This window comes from Acipenser ruthenus, chromosome 32, assembly GCF_902713425.1.
Source record: "Acipenser ruthenus chromosome 32, fAciRut3.2 maternal haplotype, whole genome shotgun sequence".
Classification (NCBI taxonomy): Eukaryota; Metazoa; Chordata; class Actinopteri; order Acipenseriformes; family Acipenseridae; genus Acipenser; species Acipenser ruthenus.
Window position 1 is genome coordinate 6,274,331 of NC_081220.1, and position 16,474 is coordinate 6,290,804.

The 16,474-nt window shown below is 42.2% G+C and overlaps 2 non-coding genes across 2 annotated transcripts; one reads left to right on the top strand and one right to left on the bottom strand.

The window, feature by feature from the left end:
* Positions 1–11,151: 11,151 nt before the first annotated feature.
* On the bottom strand, positions 11,152–11,225 carry trnan-guu (transfer RNA asparagine (anticodon GUU)). Its single transcript has one exon. It is a non-coding gene; the product is annotated as a tRNA-Asn (tRNA).
* Positions 11,226–16,254: 5,029 nt separating this feature from the next.
* trnak-cuu (transfer RNA lysine (anticodon CUU)) lies at positions 16,255–16,327 on the top strand. The gene has a single exon. It is a non-coding gene; the product is annotated as a tRNA-Lys (tRNA).
* The last annotated feature ends 147 nt before the right edge of the window (positions 16,328–16,474 follow it).

Genomic DNA, 16,474 nt, shown 5'->3' on the forward strand with positions numbered 1-16,474 from the left:
GCGATGTTTGGCCTTAGCATTGGAAGACAAGCGTAACATGACCAATAAGTTGCCACCTGTTCCATCAAAACATTACACACAAAAGACAACATTCCTCCGCCCAGGAGAGCAACCACCAAGAAAAGGTGTTAAAACCAATCCTCGCCCAGGACAACTGGAAGCTGCTAGAGACTGGAATATGCTGGCAGATGTTGGTCAACGGCTTATTTTTCCACCTGAGATTGCCACCACTAACCTTCGACCAGATATTGTCTTGTGGTCTGGATCAGCACGCCTTGTTCACCTGGTAGAGTTAACAGTGCCATGGGAGGACGCTGTAGATGAGGCGTATGAGAGGAAGAAACTGCGGTATGCTCAACTAGCCACTGAAGCGGAACAGCGAGGATGGAGAGTTCGGGTTTACCCAGTGGAAGTGGGTTGTCGAGGATTTGTGGCACACTCTACAACCCGGTTTCTCAGAGACGTCGGATTCAGTGGCCAAGAGTTGCGTCGCACAGTGAAGAACTTATCTGAAGCAGCAGAGAGGAGCAGCAACTGGCTGTGGTTGAGACGGAAAGATTCTGGCTGGGGACAGGTAAGTAAGCTGGGCTGAGTTGAGTGGGGGACGGAGGGGGGTGATGCTGGGACGCCAGAATCACCGTCGAGCCCTCTTGAGGTGTCGTGGGCTAGTCGACGAAACACTGAGGATGGAAGGTGCCCACTTGAAAACCCCAGAGATGTACCCTACTTAGCTCAATCCAGACGGTTGTCATGCTGATGCGCTGGGGAGGCCGCACTTTGGTTGATCCCCGGAGCCAGCATCGCAGCCGTTGTGTGTGCTGATGCGCCAGGGAGGCAAAATAAGCTGATCCCTGGAGCCAGCATTACACTTCAGCCATTAACACCAGACAGAAGGATATCTACATCATCATATGGAAGGAAACGTAAATGGATGGAGACGCATATGGATCACATTAGTTTACTGTAAAGCTACGTCTTAGTTGGTGCTTATCTTGGCGAGAGCCGAGTTCAAATCAGCATGAAGTTTTAACATCTACTCTCGTGTAATGGAAATCATGAAGATCTGGATACGTCCAGTGACTGCTGTGAATAGTGCAGCTGGCAACAAGGGAAAGACCTTGTGACAGCCTGGAGAGACAGCTGACAGGAGGAAAGAGACCCCATTGGGGCTGGTAAGGGTTAGCTACCCTTGTCGGCAGTATCCAGCTCTGTGTTTACAGGATGCTGGAGACACCCGCCCAAGGCTTCTAAGAAATTAAAGAGAAAAATACCCCTAGAGTCTGCGAGAGCGGGGGCGGAAGATGACTCAACGTTGGACAACACGGTTAACGACTTAGGAACGGAAACGGATATGAGTATGGAGAGTACTTCACAAAAGACTAGTTCAAGATCTGCAGTTAACAAAGACATGGAACTCCAGGTTTGTGTCTGCGGCTGGAGCAAGGCGACAACGGTCAGGGGTTTGAAGATTCATCAAGGGAGAATGAAATGCTTGAGGGAGAAGGGACAAGGGCCTCGCATTGATCAGTACTTCTTACGAAGTCAGTCAAGTCAGTCGAATGAAATCCAGCGACAGGAAGCAAACCACAGTTCGCAGGATATCAGCACCCCTGTCATAGATGTGAGGAGGACTTGCATGGACACAGTTAGTGATGAACCTAATGATCCTTGTGAACCCGGTCAGACAAACCAGCATAAGAGAGAAAAGAACCTCAACGGGCACAAGCCTGGAGTTAAATGGCCAAGAGCTTGTGAGAAAACTGCATGGGACACAGTAAACACAGATCTCTGCGTTGCATTGGAAAGATTAAGTGGAACAGTTGAAAAGAAGCTGGATAAATTTGGGGACATCATCTACGCATATGGAAGTGAGAGGTTTGGAGTTGAAAAAAGGAAGGAAAAAGTACAAACTATTCCTGGAAAGTCTAGACGGCAGCAGGAGATTGAACGCTTAGTTAGAGAAAGGAGACAGCTGAGGAACCAATGGAGAAGAGCAGAACAAAGTCAGAAGGAGGGACTCAATCTCTTACAAAGGGTCATAAAAGATAAGCTTGCAACATTGCGCAGAGCTGAGCGCCTACGGAAACGCTACAAAAAGAAGGAGCGTGCGAGAGCTAACTTTTATAAAGACCCATTCAAATTTGTAAAGAAGTTATTCACCAGTGAGAAGAATGGCACACTAAAAGCATCTAAGGTTGAGCTGGAGAGATATTTGGAGGAAACACATACAGATTCAAAAAGGCAGGAGCCTATGTCAATTCCGTCAGACATCCCACCTATCAATCCACCAGAATACCAAATGGAGGACTGTGCACCTAAGTGGAAAGAAATAGAGCAAGCTGTGAAAAAAGCAAGGGCTTCATCATCTCCAGGGCCTAATGGAGTTCCGTACAGAGTGTACAAGAGTGCTTCAGGAGTTCTACGAATTCTGTGGAAATTGATGAAAGTGGCATGGGAAAAACAGGTTGTACCAAGAGCATGGCGCCGAGCAGGTGGAGTCTTTATACCTAAAGAAAAAGATTCTACAAGCATCAGTCAGTTTCGTCCCATTTCCCTATTAAACGTAGAAGGCAAGATTTTCTTCAGCATTATTGCTCAGAGATTGTCAGCTTACCTATTAAAGAACTGCTTCATTGACACTTCAATACAAAAAGCGGGCATTCCAGGTTTCCCAGGTTGCTTAGAACACATCAATGTGATCTGGCAACAAATTCAATCAGCTAAAAAGGAGAGGAAGGAGCTCCATGTGACATTCCTGGATTTGGCTAATGCATATGGTTCAGTGCCACATGAACTACTTTGGGCAGCATTTGATTTTTTCAGTGTACCGATGACAATAACAAATTTAGTGAAAGCCTATTTTGGAGATTTGCAATTCAGTTTTTCAACTTCAGAATTCAGCACTACATGGCAATGCCTAGAGGTTGGAATAATGGCAGGATGCACCATTTCTCCACTGGCTTTTACCATGGCAATGGAAGTAATCATTAGGGCATCAAAATGGGTAGTAGGAGGAGAGCGCTTGGCTTCTGGAATGCGACTACCACCAATTCGAGCATACATGGATGACATGACAACCATGACTACAACAGTAGCCTGCACTAATCGATTATTGGGCAAATTAACCAATAACATTGAATGGGCACGAATGCAATTCAAGCCCACTAAATCAAGGCGCATCTCTATAATTAAAGGCAAAGTAGTAGATAAAACATTCTTCATTAATGGTGAGGCAATACCAACAGTGTCTGAGAAGCCAGTGAAGAGTCTTGGGAGATGGTACGACGGGGATCTAAAGGACACAGTTCGTGTGGGAGAAGTTAGACAACAAGCAGTGGAAGGGTTGAAGAGCATAGACAGCTGCGCTCTACCAGGTAAACTAAAACTCTGGTGCTTTCAGTTTGGTCTACTGCCGAGGTTGCTGTGGCCACTGACTGTGTACGAGGTTTCTTTGACAACAGTAGAGAAGCTGGAAGCTTTAATCAGTTCATACATCAGGAAATGGTTGGGAGTTCCACGCTGCCTCAGCAGAGTGGGACTTTATGGTAAAGGAATACTGCAGCTACCAGTCTCTGCTCTAACCGAGGAGTTTAAGTGCGCCAAGGTCAGACTGGAAATGACATTAGTAGAGTCACGCGATAAATGCGTAAGGGAGGCAGCACCTGTGTTGAAAACTGGAAGAAAGTGGGCGGCAAAGAAAGCTGTGGAAGATGCAAAGGCTGCCCTTCGAATTGGTGATATCATGGGGCAAGTTCAGCATGGAAGAGGGGGTCTTGGTTTCAGTTCAACTCCTCCTACATGGCACAAGGCGGCCCCAGCTCAAAGAAGGAAGCTGGTAGTCAACGAGGTGCAAAAGCAGGAGGAGAGGATGAGGTGTATAAAGGCCATTTCCCAGGCCAAACAGGGAGAATGGATGAGATGGGAGAGTGTGGAACAACGCAAGATTGGCTGGCAAGACCTATGGTCAATGGAACAGAGCAGGATCAGTTTCCTCATCAGGTCAACATATGATGTTCTCCCATCACCACAGAACCTAAACCTCTGGGTAGGAGAGGATCCCTCATGTCCTTTGTGTTCATCACCTGCAACATTAAGGCACATTTTGACAGGATGTAAGGTGGCTCTTAGCCAAGGACGGTTTACTTGGCGCCATGACCAGGTGCTGCGATGTTTGGCCTTAGCATTGGAAGACAAGCGTAACATGACCAATAAGTTGCCACCTGTTCCATCAAAACATTACACACAAAAGACAACATTCCTCCGCCCAGGAGAGCAACCACCAAGAAAAGGTGTTAAAACCAATCCTCGCCCAGGACAACTGGAAGCTGCTAGAGACTGGAATATGCTGGCAGATGTTGGTCAACGGCTTATTTTTCCACCTGAGATTGCCACCACTAACCTTCGACCAGATATTGTCTTGTGGTCTGGATCAGCACGCCTTGTTCACCTGGTAGAGTTAACAGTGCCATGGGAGGACGCTGTAGATGAGGCGTATGAGAGGAAGAAACTGCGGTATGCTCAACTAGCCACTGAAGCGGAACAGCGAGGATGGAGAGTTCGGGTTTACCCAGTGGAAGTGGGTTGTCGAGGATTTGTGGCACACTCTACAACCCGGTTTCTCAGAGACGTCGGATTCAGTGGCCAAGAGTTGCGTCGCACAGTGAAGAACTTATCTGAAGCAGCAGAGAGGAGCAGCAACTGGCTGTGGTTGAGACGGAAAGATTCTGGCTGGGGACAGGTAAGTAAGCTGGGCTGAGTTGAGTGGGGGACGGAGGGGGGTGATGCTGGGACGCCAGAATCACCGTCGAGCCCTCTTGAGGTGTCGTGGGCTAGTCGACGAAACACTGAGGATGGAAGGTGCCCACTTGAAAACCCCAGAGATGTACCCTACTTAGCTCAATCCAGACGGTTGTCATGCTGATGCGCTGGGGAGGCCGCACTTTGGTTGATCCCCGGAGCCAGCATCGCAGCCGTTGTGTGTGCTGATGCGCCAGGGAGGCAAAATAAGCTGATCCCTGGAGCCAGCATTACACTTCAGCCATTAACACCAGACAGAAGGATATCTACATCATCATATGGAAGGAAACGTAAATGGATGGAGACGCATATGGATCACATTAGTTTACTGTAAAGCTACGTCTTAGTTGGTGCTTATCTTGGCGAGAGCCGAGTTCAAATCAGCATGAAGTTTTAACATCTACTCTCGTGTAATGGAAATCATTTCTGTATTTAGTAGAATGCACTCCTGTTGTTTAGGTGTCCCCAAGTGTCTGCATTTCTGAGAATGTTCTCAAGTCCTGTAAGAGCCTGCAACTGACTTAACTTCTTCACACTAAGTGCAGGGACAGGATTACACATATGTGTGAATGTTATGGTGTCTTGTGCGGTTTCCTAACTGACTGAATCTCTTCCCACAAACAGCACAGTGATAATGTTTCTCTCCTGTGTGAATGCGCTGGTGTCTTTTAAGCAGTGATATATGATTGAAACTCTTCCCACAATCAGCTCAGGAACACGGAGTCCCTCCTGTGGGATTTCCCTTGTGAGTTTTAGGAACATCTAATTGACAGGAACTCTTCCCACCTTTAATAGAATGAGGTAAGGTCTTCAACTTGCCCTGGGTTTCAGAATTGTTAAAACATACAGAATGTGCCGTCGCTGTACTCTCCACAGTAAGTGGGTGTCTGTCTTGGAAGGAAGGGATTGTAACTGAGTGAGTTCTCAATGTCTTCACATTTTCTTCTTGGGGTGTTGTTTCTCTGTGTTTCTTGCACTGTGGTTTGCCTCTAGAAGCGTTTTTGCACTGGGGTGATAGAGTGGAGTCGTGTTCTCCTTCATCTACTTTAGAAGCTAAAGAAAGAAAGAGAAGAGAGACAAAGGTTATTGTACAGAATTCTTCCACATGCACTGTTCTGAACACAAGTGAATGAGCAGTTCAGTGATTGGTTGCTTGAGATGAGGTGGATTCATTCACCAGTTAGTGTCCCGCAAGTTTCAGTCACAGCAAAAATGATGTCAACATGTCAGCCAAGTGGAAAATGAAAAACATGCTTTTTTTAATGTTTAAAATGGAATATTTTAAATCGAGCCAACAGAGCATCATGAAAAATCCTATTTAGTACCTGCATTTTGATAGTACTGCAATGTATCTAATATTTAATTTGTTTTTTGATAATTAATAATTAATATAGAAATTATCTGTTGAGCTGGTCTGCTGTACAGAACACCTCCACACACATACGTACTGTACTGTGACAATAATAACACAGCAATGCTTACTGTGAGACACACAAAAGTGAAATGTGGCATTGCGAGCAAACATTACAATCCTCGGGATAGTTGCAGTGAGATGAGCGTTTAAAAATGATATTGTATTTGCATAAAGTGTAAGAAATAAAATAAGACTCATGTTGGTGATCCTGCTGCATACATTCTCCACAGAAATTCTCTACTGAAATGTTTCTTCTGGTGACGCTGAGGAACCCAACTGGATTTGGCATCACCCAGTGATGGGACATGTGATCCCTGCAGCTCTGTAAAGCTGTGGGAGCAGAACTGCAAAAAGCCTACCAGGAATGAGGAAAGGCAAAGATCTAACACAGGGGTGTCCATCCAGACACAGGAGTATCACTTTATATAACTGAACCTGTTCAATGTGGAGTGGAATGGCCTCCAGGAGCGTGATTGGACACCGCTGATCTCACAGCATTCTAAAGAGGCGTGGCAGCGGCTGCACATCTAGCAGGTGCCTCAGAAGCAAGCACAGTGATGTCCTTGTTGACATAGTGGTTGGGCAGCTCCCCTTGGTTAAAATATGAATCTCAAGCACACTGCTGGTGTTCAGTACCAGGTTCTGCAGGATGAATAGGCAGCTCAATGCTGCTTGTTTTGTAAGATTACCTCTAAATCCCAGTTCACATTCAGATGGAGAGTCATCACACAGGTTGGATCCCAGCTTGTTGTTCTCCTCAAGTGTACAGACATGATTTTCATGAGGAAGTTCCTCTGCGATGGGGACACATTCCTGCTCTATGAATTCCTCTTTAATAGGAACACATTCCTGTTGAGGGACCTCTTCATCTTTAACACATGCCAGCTCTGTAACCTGCATTAGACTTGCACAGCACTCCTGCTTCTATCTTTGGCCCTTCCTGTGCTTCAGATTCAGGGATAGCGTGGCTCTCTTTGGGATCTGTGGGAAACAAAACTGTATACAATTAGATCTCTTACTTACCAGCTAGGTTTGTTAGTTGCTTTGATCAGGGATTTAAAGTTACTGTTCCTCAGTTATTTCGTTTAGGGGTGAGCCGGTATAATAGTTTGGTGGTTTAGGTACATGATGGCATTGATACCATTCCTGTTATTCTACATTGCAATTATTGGTTAACGCTGTGTTTGTGTTCCTATGAACAAAGTGAAGGAAAAGGCATTTTCATATGAACATCTTTTTATTCTACGTCCTGTACAAGATTCAGTGCTGCTGGTCTTTCTCACCTCCTGTAGCCTCACACTGGAGCATTGCATCCACTTCTACCTCCCTGTCAATCACCATCATGACCGCCGTTCTGCCTTTGCATTGTTCTAATGCAAACATCCATTTCTCTACTGCAAACATGCTTAGAAACCAAGCCAGGAGACTTGCAGTCTTAGCAAAGTGTCTGAGGAATGTCTTTTTGTTACCTGATACAGTATTGAGAATGGTTTTGAAGGAAATGGTCAATGCAGGATGCAAGTTGAGCAGACAAGCGACTACAGCAGGATAGCCTGCTTATTCTCAAAGCAGTTTCATTTAAACAGGTGATTTACACAACTCAAACTTTTTAAAGTGCAGCAATATGTTTTTTGTACAAACTCCACCTGTGTAATAATCATTAGGCACAACATTGGAAGCTTACTTGAGCAACTTCACATGACCTGTAGATATAAATCCAATAACATCCCTTGTAGTATTAAAATACATTTGTAATGGTGTGGCTCTCCCTATTGTATGTATCCCGTGCAAACTCATCTCTGCTCTTAAATAATAACCTGTATTAGTAAATGTTTATAAGCAATATGAGCGACCGTTTCCTAATTATGCTTACCATCAGCTGAACAAAGTACTTTATTTAGAGACTCAATCTAGAGACTCAATAAAATGATACAACTCAGTTGACACCTTACTGTGTTGTATTTACTTCCTCCAACTTCAACCCTTAATTGAACTTGTGGAACCACTCGGGTCCAAGATCTTACACCAGGTTGGTGCAGGCAGGGTGCTGCTGCCGCCCCTTTATTCACATTGTCTTAAGAGAAATTCTAACCAAAATCTTTCCAATGAAGGTAGTTTAAGGTGTTTGATTGACCAAGCAATAACACACAATAACATCAATCTTACCTTGAAATATTAAAGGTTGTTTAATGTCTGCATGTGTAGCGTTTATACACCCTCGCAAAGCTTTCAGCTCGCTCTCTGATATTTCCAATCTCAGCTTCAGACTTTCATTCTCTTTCTCCTTTTTGTTCCATTTCCACTCTGAATTCAGTGAATTTGCTGCCGACAGCTTTCCTTTAGTAATCGCGCACAAGACGGTGTGTAGAGCCGCTTTCACTGCGTGCTCGATGGTAGAGGCGAGCTCGTCTTGAAAGAGCGACACGGACACACTGACGCGTCCATCTTCACTGGTTTGAGTTTCAGACTGGTCTAGCGGAATCCTCTTTTCAATCAGAAACACCGCCTGCGGTTCTTATTTAGTAATATTTATTTTTTTACTGTAGCCTTCCCATTCAAATACATTCATGACTTCTTCTGGTGTGATAAAGAAAGAACACAAACAACAGGCTTTGCAAGGAGTAACTTTACTTTGGTCTTTCAGAATCGCGCAGAGCTCTGCTGGAGCTTCAACGCGTTTGTTTCTCAGTAAATCATCTCATTGAAAAGCTCGACTTGTCTGTAGCTGCGACTGACGCGCTCCGCTCTGTGTGTGAAATTCAACACAGAAAAGGGATGCTTTCCTTTTCACGGAACTCCGTGCAGGTAATAAACAAACACAAAAATCACTAATTATTAGAAAACATTTCATCCCAGCCTAAATACTTTAAACAGAAGGAGACAGCGTGTTGTAAAATCATCACTAACTGCAGCCACCTCTCCACACATGAACAAAACAAACCTCTCTATTTCCTGAACTGAAATGAAAGCGTCACCAGCAGAAGGCGGGTCTGGTTGGAGTCATCGCGTATTATTGGCTGTAGAAACACTCTATCCCCAGCATGTGAGTCTGATTGGCTGTAGAAACACTCTATCCCCAGCATGTGAGTCTGATTGGCTGTAGAAACACTCCATCCCCAGCATGTGAGTCTGATTGGCTGGCCTCCCTGTCGGAGGCGGTTATGAAACTGGATGCCAGAGTTCGCCATGTTGGCTCTTTCAGCGCTGTGTTCAATGCGATGCATTCAGGCGCGTTAAGTAAGTGAGCCGCTCAGAAAGCACACTGAGTTGAATTTAAATGACTTAACGCTCTGCTACAGGAGAGCGCTGAGCGACTTTTAAAAATGGCGAATAATAATGATTTGCTTGTTTGTGTTTCTGAGGTGATGGTTGATGAAATGGCCCCGTGTTATTATTATTATTTATTACTTAGCAGACGCCCTTATCCAGGGCGACTTACAATTGTTACAATATATCACATTATTTTTTACATACAATTCCCCATTTATACAGTTGGGTTTTTACTGGAGCAATCTAGGTAAAGTACCTTGCTCAAGGGTACAGCAGCAGTGTCCCCCACTGGGGATTGAACGCATGACCCTCCAGTCAAGAGTCCAGAGCCCTAACCACTACTCCACACTGCCCTACTACTCCACACTGCCCGTGTGAAGTTACTGTCCCCTGCTGGACCTCGCTGAGTTCGGCGCTCTGTTTGGACTGAACCTCATATCTGTCTGTGTTTAATACCGACAATACCGACGTTAATAATGAACATTATGAATAATATTAATACTACAAGCCTAATAATAATACATTAATAAATATAAAACAGCTCTACATTTAAAAAGAAAAATGAAATTAAATGATACAAATTCGAAAACAACCATTTTTACATTATTGTCTACATGCATCATCTCAAATAATTACAGTGTCATTTATCAGACCCTTCGGCGTTGTCTTTTGAAGAATTAAACCTGCCAGATCGAACGCAGGCTAACATTCAATCAATTAATTAATTAATTACATAATTAATTAATTAATTAATTAATTAATTAATTAATTAATCATATATATTTTCTATAGCGCCCCATATGCGCTTCACAAAATCTACTTAAAAACAAGACAATATCTAATTGTAAGCCTGGAAGAACAAAATAAGTCTTCAGTGTAATTTTAAACAAAGAGCGCTTTCCACGATTTAAGATGCTTTAGAGAGACAGAATATTGGAATTGGCAGCCGAAACTGGGGGATAAAACTGCCTGTGATCAAAGTGGGCAGAAAAGTTGCATACTTTGCATAACGTATTTGGGAGATAAGAAAACGGATCATCTCTGATTTGCAACGTTTCCATGGTTCGGCCCGGCCACTGCCGTGTGGCTGGTTAAAACGATGTTCAGTTTTTTTCTGTTGCTTGGTAATTCAGTCATGAGACAGCTGTAGCAGAGTGGCGCAGCGGAAGCGTGCTGGGCCCATAACCCAGAGGTCGATGGAGCGAAACCATCCTCTGTTAGCTTGTTTTTCTTCTGTTAGCAAACTATTTTTTTCTAAAATATTAACTGAAGGCAATTAATTAATATTACCTTTCGCAATCAAGTATGATATAATGCGCAAGGATACTTGTCTTTCATAAGAGCTGAAATAAATTATAGCGCTTTGAGATTATATGTTACTAGCGGATTGTTTAGAAATGTACCTAATTACATTACAACTGTTCTAAAAAAAGAATGTTATCTCGAAAAATGAGCCTTGTCAAGCTGAAATAACTCAGCTGGGAGAGCGTTAGACTGAAGATCTAAAGGTCCCTGGTTCGATTCCGGTTTTTGTCAAACAGCACGAATATTTTTGTTTTGTATTATTTTGAACAAAAACAGAGCACATTTTTTTCCCTCAGTGTAATTGGAGGAAATAATAATGTATCAGAGTGCCATTTTCTAATGTGATTAAGAAATGCAAAAATCATCGTCCCTGGGTGGGCTTGAACCACCAACCTTTCGGTTAACAGCCGAACGCGCTAACCGATTGCGCCACAGAGACCAACCTGTTAAACCGCCAAAGCATACGGGAGGGATTAGCAAGGCGAGATGCTGCAGAACGTGATCGAGGGAGCAGTATAGTCTAAATAATGACCCGAAGTCAAATGCCTTTGTTGAAACTCTTTCAGATTTGTACAAGGCAAGCACACGTAGGAAATATAAATACAATATCCTGTCTGCCAACGTTCATAATAATGACTACATCTTTATTTCAAAATACGTAGCTATGTAACGGATCTTTTCAAAACACCCATACACAAAAACAAAATAGATCTTTATTTCAACTGAAAAACGAACTTGCTTCATGGCTGCTGCTACAGCACTCGAGCACGTAGTGCCTAGCGTTAGCGGACATAGGAGATAACAAAATCAACAAAATATCACATGCCAAGAAAAAAAAAAAAAAGATAATTATGTTCGTTTTAATAGCACCATTTCTGGTCTCTGAATGGAGGTGTGGTTTCAAATCCCACTTCTGACAGTTCACTTTTACTTATTTTTAAAAGGAATAAATGTGTTCATTTTACTATAAAAGATTGTTTTAAGGAAATCAACAGCTGATACCAAACTCTTGTCAGCACTTAAAGCCATTTTAATTTCCATTTTAAATTGGGAAATTAGCTCAAATGGTAGAGCGCTCGCTTCGCATTGCGAGAAGTAGCGGGATCGATGCCCGCATTCTCCAAATAGTTTTAATGTATCTGCGTATTTAGTCCCAACGCATTATGGAGATAAATACAAAGTGTGACAATTTTTTGTAACAGAGACGCCCGCCCTAAATGTGTATTTAAAAGCACAGTCTCCTAATTTGTAATAGTCCCCAGGCTGAAAAACTGCATTGCGCCCTCCATCGTATGTCTTCCGAGAAGCACAAAGGGAGATTTTTTTATTTATATATTTTTTTTAGCAATGGAAGAGTTTGTGTTATTTGGGAATAAATATAAATGGCTTGAAGTTTGCTTGCATTGGTTTGAATACATGTAATTGTGATTACATAGACTTTCCTGTCCAGTGTTGCTTTCTTCTTAGATGTTGTCTCAGTGCTGACTTCACAGGTTGGTCTCTGTGGCGCAATCGGTTTCTGCGTTCGGCTGTTAACCGAAAGGTTGGTGGTTCAAGCCCACCCAGGGACGATGCTTTTTGCATTTCTTAATCACATTAGAAAATGGCACTCTGATACGTTGTTATTTCATCCAATTACACTGAAGAAAAACATGTTCTCTGTTTTTTAGTTCAAAATAATACAAAACAAAAATAGTCTTGCTGTTTGCCGAAACTCGGGATCGAACCAGGGACCTTTAGATCTTCAGTCTAACGCTCTCCTAGCGGAGCTATTTCGGCTTAAAAAGACTAGTGTTTTTTTGTCACTCCACTAAACCTGTGTATTATGAGAAACGTTCAACAGTTCAACAGAATTACCATAATAGAATCCGATGCCTTTACAAATGCTTTTCGAAACTGTTAAGTTTTCTTCCAAATGCGGTTCTCAACAAATGTTTTTTTTTTTTTTTTTTTTGTATTCCTTCCAGAGTAAGTCCAAAAGGCAAACACTGGAACTGGCTGCCTGAAAGTGCCGCGCTTGAACTGTCTCAACAAACGCTTAGCTCTAAAACGTGTACATTGAAAGTCTATTAACATCTTTAACACAATCATCTATAGTCCAATAGCGGTTAATCCACAGGGTGAGCAATAAAGTGGCTGTTGGCTTTGTTTAAATATTAACAAGACATTTTCATGATTCACGCGTATTCTGAACAAGCACAATAGAATATGGTAATGAAAGGACAAGAAAATAACAGGTTTATTGGCTCTGGTCTTGTATCATCACCCTGACTACTGTCCGTAAGAAAGTGGCATTAATAAAAACGTCATTATGCAAAGTTCCCAATGCGCAAATACGCAACATATTTAAACTTCTTCACAATCTTAAACCTTTCCACATGAATTAAAAAAAAAAAGCTTATCTGCAGGTACGGCCTTTTACCAATGTAACACTCTGCTTTGTTATCAGAATGAACCCGGGCCGCCTGGGTGAAAACCAGAAAAACTAACCGCTAAACCATGTGGGAAACTGATTAGCAAAATCATGGGCATGGAACAGTAGCTAGTATACAATACAGTGATTGGTAAAAGAACCACAAAAATGATATTTCATTACAAACACTTTACAAATGAAAGCAAACTTCAAGCCATTTATATTTATTCTCAATTAACACAAACTCTTCATTGCTAAAAAAAAACTATAAAAAATCTCCCTTTGTGCTTCTCGGAAGACATACGATGGAGGGCGCACTGCAGTTTTTCAGTCTGGGGAATATTACAAATTAGCGGACTGTGCTTTAAAATACCATGTAGGGTGGGTGTCTCTGTTACAAAGAATTGTCACACTGTATGTATCTACATAATGTGTTGGGAGTAAATACGCAGATATATTAAAACTATTTGGAGAATGCGGGCATCGACGCCGTTACTTCTCGCATACTAAGCGAGCGCTCTACGATTGGAGATAATGTCCCCTGAGTCATGCTAGCGATTCTCATAGGCTACATCGCAGCTTGATATGAGCAATTCAGATTGTCCTAATGTCTGCCTTTTGCAAATTCAAAACATTTTTTTTAATTAAATACCAAATATTTCGACTAGAGGTATGTTTTCAATTTCTTCAAAAAGTAGTCTCAGCTCGTTGATTCAGTCGCTTTAAACCACCTCTGTGTCCCGATGCAGCAGTGCTGTGTGCTGTGGCTCGAGCTTGTTTGACGAGGCAGACAATGCAAAAATGCCAAAACTTGCTTTTGTATCACACGACAAACTTAAGGTATGCTTTAACGGCTTGGCTGTCTCAAGTTAGTTTGTATTGTTAATGTAACACATCGTTGTTGCCCAGTCATTGTATATGAAGTAGATTGCCAGCTGGGGGCGACGGTCTGCCAATAAAAGTTGACTATATTTGCAAGGATCATTTTTAGAGTGAAACATGTTTTGAAGGGATTGGTCTCGGTATCCACCAGGAGGAGTGTGAGTGGGAGTGTTTTCCTCTCAGCACCGAGACAATAAAATGTGGAAAAGTCCAAGGGGGGTGAATACTTTTGAGAGCCACTGTATTTGCATGGTCCAGTATAAGAAGGTATGTGGTTTCGTCAATGTTTTATTAAAAACGAACTGTGTGTGTATGCAACCGCAGTCTCTCGAGAGTAAGGTTAACAGATTCACGTTTCTGCAATCCTGCTTTCTAGGGGAAAAAAACGTTAGGTGGTTACGTTTTCACTTTCAACCACAGTGCTTAGCGGCAGCTTTTGTCAATATTCTCTTTTTATGTTCATTTTCTGTGAACATTAGTTCATGGATAATCTTGTTTGCTTTAATCCAATTAAATTGTTAGAAAACAATTACCATTCTTTAGTCCTTTCGTTTTAATTCCGTACATGGTCTTGTAGTGCTAAAATATACACTGCCTTCTTAAATTCTGTGACATACAAAAAATATTTCAAGATCGCAGTGGTGGTAATCTCGATCAAAAGCTATTACAATGTGAATCAAAAAGGATCTTCTATCTCCATACGGTATAACCTGAGGGATTAAATGAAGAGCTAGGATTATCATGTTTTCTGTGATATAATGCGCAAGGATACTTGTCTTTCATAAGAGCCGAAATAAATTATACCGCTTTGAGATTATGTCTGTTACTAGCGGATTGTTTAGAAATGTACTGAATTATATTGCAACTGTTCTGTCTAGGAAATGTATCTGTAACATTTATGTAATTTCTTTGTGGTTTTTTGATCACGTTAATTTGCTAACAGACTGTGCTGATTTGTTTCTAACCGTGGAGCGATCGCTCTGTTTGCCGTATATTTTCTTTCTGTAAGGGGAGTTTCCTTGTGATCCCAACGAAACAGGTGGCCCTCCTTAATATAAACAGAAAAAGAATAAGTACACGCACACCCCAGGTGTTTTATTGCAGCGTCAGACTTCGGAGGATCAGCAGTGTACTGCAGTGTTGTGAAATGTCATCTGTGTAATTCAGGATGGTTGAGCGGTCTCAGGAGCTGCGTGCAGATCGCAGTTACTCTGTAAGCGTGGGGTCGAATCCTAGTGCTGACAGTTCTTTTTTGGAGTCGAATCCCAGTGCTGACAGTTCTTTTTTGGAGTCGAATCCCAGTGCTGACAGTTCTTTTTTGGAGTCGAATCCCAGTGCTGACAGTTCTTTTTGTTCATTAACCACTCGGCCACGACTACATGCTCTCACGGTTTTCCGTGAAAACATCCATATTTTTGTCAAAAGAAGCAAACGACACCCGCAGTAATGCTGTAGATGGCAGTATAGGCTAAATAATGAACCCGAAGTCAAATGCCTTTGTTGAAACTCTATCAGATTTGTACAAGGCAAGCACACGTGGAAATATAAATACAATATCCTGTCTGCCAACGTTCATAATAATGAATACATCTTTATTTCAAAATACGTAGCTATTTAACTGATCTTTTCAAAACACTCATACACAAAAACAAAATAGATATGTATTTCAAATGAAAAACGAACTTGCATCATGGCTGCTGCTACAGCACTCGAGCACGTTGTGCTCAATCTTCCACAGGTTGGGTGCCTCTCAACTCAGGTTAAGGTTGATACTGTATAAATGCAGAACCAATTGTTCCAGATGGGTAAAACCATTCATTTTTAAATACATGTAATTCGATTTTTGTATTATTATTATTTATTTCTTAGCAGACGCCCTTATCCAGGGCGACTTACAATCGTAAGCAAATACATTTCAAGTGTTACAATACAAGTAATACAATAGAGCAAGTATTGGTATTATTTGTATTGAGGCCGGGAGGCTGCAGTTGTTTCTAAGCGACAATGAATCTGATATAAAATTCTTAGGGTTCGTGTCATACGACTTTGTGTCATCAAAGCTGTTTCTGGTGACGTTCAGTGGATTATATTTGGAATCTTTTGTTTTCAGTATTTTCTCACGCGACAAATTAATAGCTCAGTTGATTAGAGTGAAAGAAACTTCCACCAGTTAGCCCGGCTAGCTCAGTCGGTAGAGCATGAGACTCTTAATCTCAGGGTCGTGGGTTCGAGCCCCACGTTGGGCGTCCTTTTTAAATACAAATTGTAGATGTATCTTCAAGGCAACGGAGCATTGTCTGATTCTGTTCACATTGTATACAGTATTGCAACAAAATTACTTACTGGTCATTGTCAAATAACAATTGCTATTGTAAAATGCGTGCATCGTTTAT